Source organism: Nannobrachium achirus (assembly GCF_963921795.1).
Source record: "Nannobrachium achirus genome assembly, chromosome: 15".
Classification (NCBI taxonomy): Eukaryota; Metazoa; Chordata; class Actinopteri; order Myctophiformes; family Myctophidae; genus Nannobrachium; species Nannobrachium achirus.
The window spans coordinates 16,872,423-16,883,939 of NC_137822.1; positions in this window are offsets into that span (position 1 = coordinate 16,872,423).

Genomic DNA, 11,517 nt, shown 5'->3' on the forward strand with positions numbered 1-11,517 from the left:
TACAGTACCAGACTTGAACATTATTCAGTCCTTAGACATGCCATAAAGTATAATGCGAGGTCAGAACAGAGAATGTTACAATCAGGAATAAGTCTGAAAGGCTAGTATATACTAGGAAATGAGTCACAATGTTTGCAAGCATCAGTCTATATGCATCCAAAACAGTTGTTTGTTTTCCTTATTGTTCACATTGTTGTAAAGCAATATTATGTATGATAAGTTTGTTTGCCAACGGCCATAGTCATTGACTTCACTGATGGCTCAAGATCCCATAGTCTGGATGTTTGGACGGTCATGCCACGGTTGATTGGTTGGTTGTCAGGTAGACATTGTGAAGATTACCATATTTTACACCATATTGCAACATTGAATTGCATATACTCATGGACACTTGGATTTACAATGCAGTAATGTGCACCAAGGTAGTTGGAAAATCATATCAGTTTTCTTTTTCTCTCCCAAAAATAGGCTTTTTTTCCTCCGCCTCTTTTTGGCTGTCGGAATACACTACAGTAAAATCTCCTGTCACACCAATATCTCACTGGTGTTTGGTTTGGCTGCTGTAGTAGACATGTTTTGTAACTTATTTTCGTATACATTTATTGTATGTCTAATCACTGCAAAGATATTTCTTAGAAAGAATGGTACAGCTTGCTGGATGTACATGTAGCTTTCCCCCCCAGACATTGGTGTCTGTAAAAGAGCCATTTGCAAATGTACGTATTTGACACTTCCTCAGATAAATATAGAATTGAGAATTTAGACAAATTGTACATGATATTTGGATTTGAATGCATTAGTTTAATCTAGAGTTAAATATTCAAATACAATTGGCAAAGAAACCTTATTTCCTTGACTCAGTTTAATTTCTCCTGCTTACCCAAGATTGTTCTGTTCTCTATGTTTATCTGATCACATTGATACCTTCATTTTGTTGTGCTTAGTAGGCTCTGTGCATAAAGTTAGTCCAGTGTTTCCAGAAGGTACCATAGCCGTTAACTGTTGCTTTTCCTCTAGCCCTAGCCCAGTGGTTCTAAAAGTGGATTCCAGGGACTTTGTGGGTTCCTTATATGTCTGTAACTCTTAACAGTATACAAACTGAACCAAATGGACCCTAACAGGTCCATTCGGTTCCATTTGTAAATTGTCAGAGTTAAGGGTAGACCTTGAAAAGTAAACATTTTAGAAACACTGCCCTGGCATGTTTAATTGGCTCTGCACCGGGTTTTTTAACTAGGAGAAAAAAAATACATTTTCACATGCTAAGCCAATGGATGGCTATGGGAAAATAAAGCGGAGCGGGAAGCAGATATGCCACCTTCTGGAAACTACAGTTATGTACAACCTATTAACTGGTGCGTTTGTGATCCAAGTTTTTTCAGAGAGAAAATGTAAACTGAATTCAGTTGTTACATATGGTGCTTTTCAAATTGTATACAGAGTACTTTGGTCTGCAGTTTTTTAATTAAATACTTTTTTTACAAAGACATTTTTGGCATTGTTTTTACTTTATCAATGTGTATTAAAATAATAAAAACTAAATTCATTATTAAACCTCATTGTGTTCATTCAAATCTGTCTGCTAGTGGTCAGCTGTGAACAAAACGTTTATCCAGTCACAAAGGACTATTTTGCATATTTTCCCAAATGCTTAACAGGAAGCAAATATTCTGGGTTTATAATTGTACTTAATTGAAGATGATTAGTAATAGTCTTCACTCTTCAGGCTTGCTTTATCTCATCCCTGCATTGCAATAATTGCTGAGGGGCTCCTCTCTTAATTATTCAGGCACAAAAGTAGAGGATATGATGTTTCATGTTTAGTCTTTTCGTAAAGTAAGCAAAGCAATTTGGATTTCAAGGTCCTGAGTAATTTTGGAGAAAATGTTTAGAAAGATTTTAAGTGGTTACAGAAAACATATAATGACATTGCCATGATAGATACCTGCCCATCACAACTGCAAACAATTCATATACATTTTAAATACTTTACATACACAGCAGCTGCAGTATACGTTTATTGTTGGCTATCTGCATCATTGGATTGATAAGAAAAGGTAAAGTGAGGGAAACTTAATTTCATGATGCATATCAAGTTTATTAACGTAATCCTGCTTAAGTGAACAATAAATGCTTTTTCTTCTGCAAGAATTACCCATAGGACAATGACGACAACGGGGGGGAGGGATGGGTTGGGGAGAAAAAAGAAAAAAGAAATGTCTTGGTTATACTGTAATGATGTAAACCCATTGTGTATTTGACATTGACATGAATAAAGATATTCTTAAAAAAAAAGAATTACCCATGCAGAAATTATGCAGGTATAGGAGGCTGCAGCAATATACTGATTGAAGATAGCTACCTCCACTATTAATGATGAAGTGTGGATAGTGTTGGTGATGCATAAAATAAGATGAGTCAGCCAACAGACCAGGAACACACTGGCTACAGCCCTCACTTGCATGCTTGAACTGGGCTTAGCTGGACGCTGACTGAGTCTTTGAACATTTGGTGGGTTGTACAACTCTGTTCTCTGCATTACAGTAGCTTCAGTGTATATGGGAGGTACTATGACCTGAATCTTGCCTGGTTCAGTCAGATAACCCACGATAAGGATTGAAACAATGTTTATTATTATTATGAATGAGTAATGCAAGTGTGTATATGTCACATTTATTTTGGCGTCAGGCTCTGCTCTCCCTGCTCAGCGCAGCACAGAAGAACATCAATAACCATTAGTAGCAGGGAGATATAAATATATATAAACACCCCCATGGGGAACAGAATTAACAGCAGAGCCTACTGGTGGTGCTGGGGAGGCGGTGGGGGCAAGCAAGTGCCAGCTGCCAATCAGCAAGGCAGGAGGAAGAGACAACTGAACAGGCTTTAAGTAGGTTGGCAATGATCAGCTGACTGCCACGTCACCTGTGACGCAAGACTGGCGTAGTAGTGTTGTAACAGAACTGAATGCAACCGCATTGACCCCTCGGGTATAACTGACTGAACCTATGATCGCAGGCTCTATCCATTAACTGGATCAAGAATCAGGATAGAGATCTATGGTTCCCAACCTTTTTTGAGCTATGGAGTATGGACTGGACCACTATAGCATATTTCAAGCAGTCGTCATGGACCACCCCACCTCCAACGATAGTATATAACAAGGAAAAACACACCAATTTCTATCTTATTATAAATTGTTCTTAATATTTAACAGCACACTTAACTAGCACAACTAAGTCAAGCCCTTAAGTCATTATTTCATTTAAGTCCTGTCCCCCAAACTATTAGTTCAAAATAAGTCTCACATTTCATGGTCTAATAAAATATTTTTCAAACATATTTTAATACATTTAAAAAATGTACAATATATATATAAAAACACCTGTAATTATGCCATGGACCACTGAATGAGAGACGGTGTATACAGTCTCTGTTGCTCTCATTCACACCCTATGATGACCAATACATAATGTGGAATACTGAAGATCGCAGTGAAGCAGTCACAGCTGGCAGCTGCTTGATTCCTTACTGTATAGTGCAAAGAAAGTGGATCACATCACTCCAGTTAGATCTTTACTCTGGCTCCCTGTCTGTCAAATAATTGATTTCAAAATACTACTGTTGGTTTATAAAGCACCGAATAGTTTATCATGAGGTCATCTGGGACAGGTCTGCCTTCTGAACCCAGTCACAAGTGCACTGTCATTTCATTGTCTTATTCTTCTGTTTTAAATCTTTCATAATGTTTATTTTTGCACTCAATGAATGCACTGTTATGTCTTGATGCTTAATGGTTTGTGTAGAGCTCTTTGGTTTTGCCCTGTTGAAATGTACAAATCAACCGGCCTTAGTTACCAGACAGCAAACCGGCCATCAGGCAGAGTCCTTGCAGTTGTAGCCTACTAGTCTGCACCCCCATCACTCTTCAGGGACCATAGGTTCTGGCACCAGAGAACACTGCTGAAGAGCCTAGAGAAAAATGCACTCAAAAGATCTCTATGCTTCTTCTGTGAACCATCGGTCAGCAATGTCTGCAACCCATCCATCTATCCATCCATCTTTTAAATACCTTTTAAAATTCTGAATCATTTTATACTTTTTTATAGAACTGAAGTACTTTGCTGGGTGTTTTATTGTATTTGTATATTTATGTATTGTTTTTTATATGCATTGACCCGAGCAAAACAACTTTCCCTTGTGGATAATAAAGACATCTAATCTAATCTAATCTAATCATCTATGTTCATTCATTTTGATGTTATTATTTTATATTTTTGTATTTTATTTAGGCCTATACATGTATGTATGTATGTATGTATGTATGTATGTATGTATGTAGGCCTATGTATGTATTTTATTTAAAATCTTTTGAATCACTCAAGTAAAATAGGATGCGGCCTGTAGCATAGTATGCGACAGGTCGCAGTATCAGTGATGTCAGTTATCTCCAAATGTGGGTGCTGTTAGGTGAATACGTTGGCTGGCAATGAAGCAAATGTAGGTGTACAAATTTGATGACTGAAGCAAAGTAAGACATCCTTAATAATGACTTCTCATCTGGGGGTCCTCCCCCAGAAAATATTTAACATAGTAGATTATGTTAAATAGATTAGTAATTGCCAATCATCCTGGCGAATCCAGGAGTATTGACAAGCCTGCTCAATAACCCAGTACGCAAATAGCGCCATCTTGGATATGGCGCAATGCATTCCGGGTATTCGCAAAGGTCTCTGGGATTGTTTGGGTCCATGCGCATCCAACGCTAGGGGCGCATCTCAGAGCCGCAATTGGGTTTGATGATAGTCTTGGAGGATGACGGACGCAGATGACTAATATAGTAATTTAAATGTTCCTCATCTAAGACGCTATCTATTAGACCGTGACATTGTTGTGTCAAATGCATTAAAGAAGGATTTAGTTGCCTGTTGCCGTGCAGCATGTATTTTAAATCTGCAACCACCAAAACAATACGCTACAGATTACAGAAATAGAGGACCATAGGAGGTCCAAACTAATTTTAGATGGGGGTATAATTTGTCTTCCCGATCCTGATACCCTCCGAAACGGCTGGGAAGACGTCATGCTATCCACAGTTGTTACAAAGTGCTATAGAAGTAAGTCTAATAGTCCGTTATTGTCTCCAGGTTGGCAGAGGTAGCGCCCAGGATTACATTAGATAATATAATTAATTGACACCGAACATGGGTTACAACATCGTGGGATAAAAACAAACAAACAAATAAATATTAAGTCTATTAATAAGAATCAAATCACGTTTGCTGCAATAAATAGGCATATATGCCATTGACTGTTAAAATATTGAATTGGCTCTTAATTATAAAGACCACCGGCTATGTGGCCGCCTGGCCAAATGCTGTTATTAGGCTATTTTATAATTTAAGCCTATTATTGTTATTGTTATTATTATTTCGATAAAGTAGTACAACCATTAAAAATTCATAATCATTTAAAGTTTGTATCGTGCTCGGACTCTCTGTCCTGACAGCTTGCTGCTGCTGCTGTTATAGATCAGCCTATTTGTCGTACGATGGTGTTGCGCGCTGAAAATATCAGAGCTACAGGCTCACAACACGTCTCAACTCGCCAGGTTGAGAGCTTGTATATCTGCCATTTAGATATGCAGAAACACACAAGGGGTAGGAAAGTGGGACTGAGTTACCAGGGCCCAAGGTGGAGGGGCCCTAGTAACCTTATCTATTGAAAAATAGCAGATATACAAGCTCACAGCGCGGCACCGAGTGCCGCGCTGCGAGTTTGTAGATCTGCTATTTTTGAAAAGTCGTGAAAATGTGTGCAAATCTTTGAATATGTATTTTTTAAGCGGACATTTGTAACTCAAATTTTGCTTCCGGGGGGATCCCTGGAACTAAATATTTTGAGATGGGGGTCCGTGGCCAGATTCATATCATTTTGGGGGTCCTTCACGTGAAAAGGTTTGAGCATCACTGACATGGAAACATGGGTTTCTTCTTGCACACTTTTTCACAATTTTTCAAAAATAGCAGATCTACAAGCTCGCAGCGCGGCACTCGGTGCCGCGCTGTGAGCTTGTATATCTGCTATTTTTCAATAGTTAACATTCATGGGGGGCCCGCAGTGAATCCTTGTACCCAGGGCCCAGAATTTGGTGTGACGCCCCTGGTCATAGGGTCATAGACCATGACACGTTTTGTTATTCTTCCTCCAGAAACTGGATTCTTTACATACCACTACCTCTTCATTAACGGTGAAAAGGCCCAAACAAAAAATAAGCTTCCTTTAATATCTTACTACTTGAATTCCAATGAGAAATGCTTGTCATTCTTTTCTATTCAATTAGCGTGCTTAGGTTATTTCTTGGGAACATCTGTGTTTACTCATTCAATCTGCCATTTTAGATTTAGCTATATATTAATAGCAACATACTTTTTTTCCAGAAACCTTAGGATTTACAGTACAGTAAATGTACAGTACAGTACAGTACAGTACAGTACAGTACAGTACAGTACAGTACAGTACAGTAGAGGAATTCTGGACATGAGGGACCAAATAATATCTAACAATAAAAATATTCTTAAATTGGGGTACCAGAGAATAAGAAAACGCCACAATCAGCTTAAGCTGACCTACAAACCATGTGCTCAATCAAAGAGGTTCATCAGTCCAACTGCATTATCATAGTACTGAATGCCAAATTAGACATCACTGCAGTCCAGAACTAATAATCAGTTTATCCCACTGTGGGGCAAATGCAACTTCTTTTTTTATATCAAAATGTGACAAAAGTGACAAGCTTACAAGTTACAACGCACCGCAAATTAAGCATTATCACAAGCCTGTGTATTCTGTCTGCTGTGCTGAGCACAGCAGCTCTTCAGCACACGAAGAACACCACTCCAAATTAACATGGTGGCAGGGGCGTCACAAGGGGTAGGAAAGTGGGACTGAGTTACTGGGGCCCAAGGTGGAGGGGCCCTAATAACTTTATCTATTGAAAAATAGCAAATATACAAGCTCACAGCGCGGCACCGAGCTTGTAGATCTGCTATTTTTGAAAAGTTGTGAAAATGTGTGAAAATCCTTGAATATATTATGTATTTTTTAAGCGAACATGTCTAACTCAAATTTTGCTTCTGGGGGTCCCTGGAACTAAATATTTTGAGATCGGGGTCCGTGGCCAAATACCTATCATCTTGGGGGTCCTTGACATAGGTTTCTTGCACACATTTTCACGATTTTTCAAAAATAGCAGATATACAAGCTCGCAGCGCGGCACTCGGTGCCGCGCTGTGAGCTTGTATATCTGCTATTTTTCAATAGTTAACATTCATGGGGGGCCCGCAGTGAATCCTTGTACCCAGGGCCCAGAATGTGGTGTGACGCCCCTGCATGGTGGAATGAAAAGGATCAGCAACACTTAATTTAAACTGGGTAGCAAAAGATTAAAAAAAGAAATAGACAGGCAGAGGGAACATGATAAATCGTTATTCAGAATCAAAGTACAAAGAGAACCGGGAGCCAGCATAAAACAAAAATACACTGCCAGGAGCACAACAGTGGCCAGGAGGTGGCTGTATGTCAGCACTCTCTCTCTCTCTCTCTCCTTTCACTGTTTCTGTCTGTCTCTCTCTCTCATGAAGCCCTCATAAAGCGTAGAGGCTTTTAGATGTTGTGAGGGACATTGGTCTGAAAAGGCAGCAACATGGCTACTCAGTCAAGCTCAATGCCATAGCCAGCCTCTGACAGCTCTTGGCAAGCGCCCATGCCCCTGGGTAAACAATGACTGATCCAGTCAGTGCCAGCAGTCAGTCTGGTGCCTAGCAGCCCACTCACTGTCTTGCTCTGAGGTCAGTTCTTTATCATCTCGTCTCTCTTTTCCTCTTCCATCTTCACCGTCATTTATCAAGCACATTGCCTGGCTACTTTTGGCTTTTTTTAGTTACATTTTTAGTAGATGAAAAGGAGGGTATATTAACGCAGTGGCTGTGGCTGAGCCATGCAGTAAAATGTGCTCTGTCTCTGGTTAGCTTTCTGGCCAGAGACCTGTGTTGTATATGTATCATCACCTCCTGAACTCCTCTCTGCCAGGGTATGCAGCTGCCATACTCTGGGTCCAGTGGGGGAAATAAAAGTTACTTTTAAATATAAATCCATTAATCTCTCTTTGTTGTGCTGGTTATTATGTTGTTAAATTACAGTAAAATAACTATGCAAAATGTAACTAAATGGTCACTTTAACAAGGTATTATAATTATATTCTCCACACTTGTATTCTCCCCATCTTGACAGAATGGTATATTCCCAGGTTCCGCAGGTCAGCTGCACAGGTACAATACATTATTGTTAATTGCAGCACGTTTACTGACATGCCAAGTTTAGCTGCACTTGAACAACCGTTCCAGGCTGCCATATCCAGCCCAAGAAACCGTAGAAACCAGGGGAAAAAACGCACGCACGCCCGCAGAGGACCCCCATCTTTGCCATACCCTAGCTTTTGCTGAACTGACGCCACTGCTCTCTGCCCTTGCTCTCTTCTCTCTCCACAGTCCAAAACAAGCACATCAATTTAACCGCCATAAAATAAGCTCTAGTTCTCACATTATCTCCAATGTCATGAGGTAATATAGTTTCAAAACATACAAAATCAAGCTTTAACAAGCTATCAGAACCGTCTTCAATTCCAATAGAATATAATTAAGTCACACACACACACACACACACACACACACACACACACGCACGCACGCACGCACGCACGCACGCACGCACGCACGCACGCACGCACGCACACACGCACACGCACACACACCATGATTTTCTTTACTTTTCCAAACTAGTCCTGTAGACCTACTGACATTTTCAGGCACTTTCAGAGAATTCTCATTTGTTCTGTTTGTTCTTAAACTTTTGTATTATTAAAAAACTGTGGCAAAGAAAACAAATATTACTTTTGGTGAAAGAAATGTGGGAGTAAAGCAATCTGACTGAAATAAATCACAGTAGCTTTTTTCATATACTGTATTGGTTGTTTGGCAGAACAGGGTAAATGTCAAGTGTGCATATAGGCCTACGACTGTGTTGGCTCAGCTGTGGGTTGAAAAGGCATTTAATAATCAAAACCCTCCTAGGGAATCTTCATTCACATCTACTGTCAAGACAATAGATGATGCATCAGTGGCACCAGCATGACTTGAATATCAAGTTCTTAATTGTAGGGGAATTAAGCACATTAAAATATGACTGTTTATCCATTGAATGAGCAATCAATCAATCAATCAATCATATATGATGGGGTTCACATATTCAACTTATTCATCTATCAAACCATCCCAATACTTTTTCAATGGGTCAAGTACCACAGAGAAGCGCAACAGTTCAACTTGTGTGCCAGGAAACCTTCACTGTCAGTGTGTGGATTTGACTGTGTAAAATACAAAATTATTATTTGATAGAGAACAGATAACTCATTATATGGCTTTAGTAAGTGAATGTGATATAATGTGTGTGTGTGTGTGTGTGTGTGTGTGTGTGTGTGTGTGTGTGTGTGTGTGTGTGTGTGTGTGTGTGTGTGTGTGGAGAGAGAGAGAGAGAGAGTGAGAAAGAGAGAGAGAGAGAGAGAGAGAGAGAGAGAGAGAGAGAGAGAGAGAGAGGAATCACATTAGCCGTGTGGTGATTCACAATTATTGTAGCATCCTTTACTTTGAGTGAATGTCTTCACAGATATACATAGCCTATATAACACCATAGGAGTCAAGTCATGCGTTAATAAACTGTTCAATCATCATTAAACAGATTGTGAAATGACAGGTGCAAGTCTGTGCGTGCCCTGCGTGTTTGCTGTGTAACCAAAGCTTCCTCATTGTTCAGAAACTGGCTCATGGATCATTTGCCATTCAGCGGCTCTCGTACCTGCCAATCCTGTGTTAAAAAAAGCTGGACTCTACCTCGGCTCTAATTATAATGGTCTGTTAGGTGGTTTCTGTTCAAGCTGCCTGTAAATGGGTTTCTCTCTGAGAGTATTCTCTACACATGCTTTCCTGGTCTTGATTTCTGAGATTCTGATGGCTTTTCGTTTAACCTCTGTCAGATTTCATTTAGGTGAACATTTGCAGATAATTAACCGCTAATATCATATCTCATTTCAAAACAAGATGGGGTCTAGTCAAGACAGTGTGGCTTCCATGTGAATCTTAGTGAAAACAGCAGACTCGCGATGCGAGGCGTTGTGTGCTTGTAGATCGGCTGTTTTCTCTAGTTTAGTCAATTTTTTAGATGATAGATACAAAACAAACGGTTTTGGACATACAAGGTTTCCACCCGACAACGGCGATATACTAGTGTTGTTGCTGCTCTTATACCACCATTATTACTGTGGTCGGTGGGGGCCAGACAGTAGCCTCCCGTGGGCCGCAAATGGCCCACGGGCCGCCTATTGGGGAACCCTGGTCTAGTCTATGACAGTCATTTATAATGTCTGTACAATGGCATCAGTCATTTTCATATGTGGGCATATATTGTAGTTCCAGGACAATCTGACCTCCATTGACTCCATTCCAGTAAATTCAAGTTCTCAATTTCTATTTCACAATATCTATGTGACAAATATTCTGGGAATTATAATTCATTGGCCTAATTTTAATTTAATGTAGTGTGCACATTAAATTTGGCAAGTTTCAGTCAATCAGTTGTTTGCAATATTTAGTTGTTACACGCACGTCGCACGCACGCACACACTCACAAACACACACACACACACACACACACACACACACACACACACACACACACACACACACACACACACACACACACACACACACACCATAAAAAATAAAATAAAGATAAAACAAATACTACTAAAAGCTACTTTCCATCTATTCTATATGTTTTGCAAGGGATGGTGGAAAGCTTCAATAGTTTTCTTGTCAGTGCATGATTCATGATAAACAGACCATCCAATGATTGAGGGCCATAGCAACAGAGCTGGGGCCAACTAATAAGTTAGTATTTTGGTACAAAAGGTCGCCTGTAGAGTGTGAGTGTGGTTAATATTTGACTGGCAAATGAAGAATGGTTGGTCTTACACATCTAAGAATAAAATGTGTTCCCAGTCGGCTCAAGGAACAGAAAGAGTGCTCTCTTTCACCTAAACGTAATTTGTATATTCTGAGATCATCAGTTCACTTTAGATGGGCATTCAGCAACTTTATTTGAATAGAAAACTAACAATACTCAAGGGTACAAAACGATCAGGACTGTAAACTCCCCATATTTCATACATTTATTAACATCGGTTTGTGTCACACCGATCTTGGGGGCTTACTTTTCAGAGTGTGGATATCATTTGGGTTTTCAAACTTTTTTGACTCAGGGCACCCCTGTAAATAATTTTTTCATCCACGGCACCCCTGAATTACACTGTTAATTTTTAGAATCTTACATCATATTGGAGAAGAATCTGTTTCCAACCGAACTGACTGAAAATAACATTATACTTGACATTTAACCACTTGA